This window comes from Lipotes vexillifer, unplaced genomic scaffold (assembly GCF_000442215.2).
Source record: "Lipotes vexillifer unplaced genomic scaffold, Lipotes_vexillifer_v1.1 scaffold999, whole genome shotgun sequence".
NCBI lineage: Eukaryota > Metazoa > Chordata > Mammalia > Artiodactyla > Lipotidae > Lipotes > Lipotes vexillifer.
In genome coordinates this window covers 1,931,205-1,931,574 of record NW_006774368.1, presented here as the reverse complement: position 1 = coordinate 1,931,574, position 370 = coordinate 1,931,205, and the positions used below count along the sequence as shown (strand labels likewise).

The window sequence follows — 370 nt, the reverse complement described above, 5'->3', positions numbered from 1 at the left end:
GGTGGGGGGGTGGGGAGGGTCGGGGGGGTGCTATGGGCACTAAATCCTACAACACTTTGAGCATAAGGAGGACATAATCTCAAAGTTAGCAGGGCTCCTGACTGCACGTGTGGAGCCTGTGTGTAAATTATAAAAGAGTACCTTTGTTCCAGGTGGATGTAGCCTGAGGCCAGGGCTCAGAGCTCAGGTCAGAGTTCAGCCCCCGGCCCTCAGTCAGGCACCTCTGTGTAATGCATAGACCACACAAACCACTGCACTGACCCTGCTTGCGTTACTCATGGGAAAGAAAAGATAGCTTTGTGTATTAGAGTTAAGATTTGCAACCTTAATTCTCATTCTATAGTATAGGCACTTTCCTTGAGGATGTTTT

General features: G+C 48.9%; 1 protein-coding gene across 3 annotated transcripts in view; it reads right to left on the bottom strand.

Annotated features, from left to right (window-relative positions):
• The window catches only part of PLA1A (phospholipase A1 member A), a 34,266-nt gene that overhangs the window by 24,195 nt on the left and 9,701 nt on the right, over positions 1-370 (bottom strand). The gene's annotated exons all lie outside the window — the stretch shown is intronic.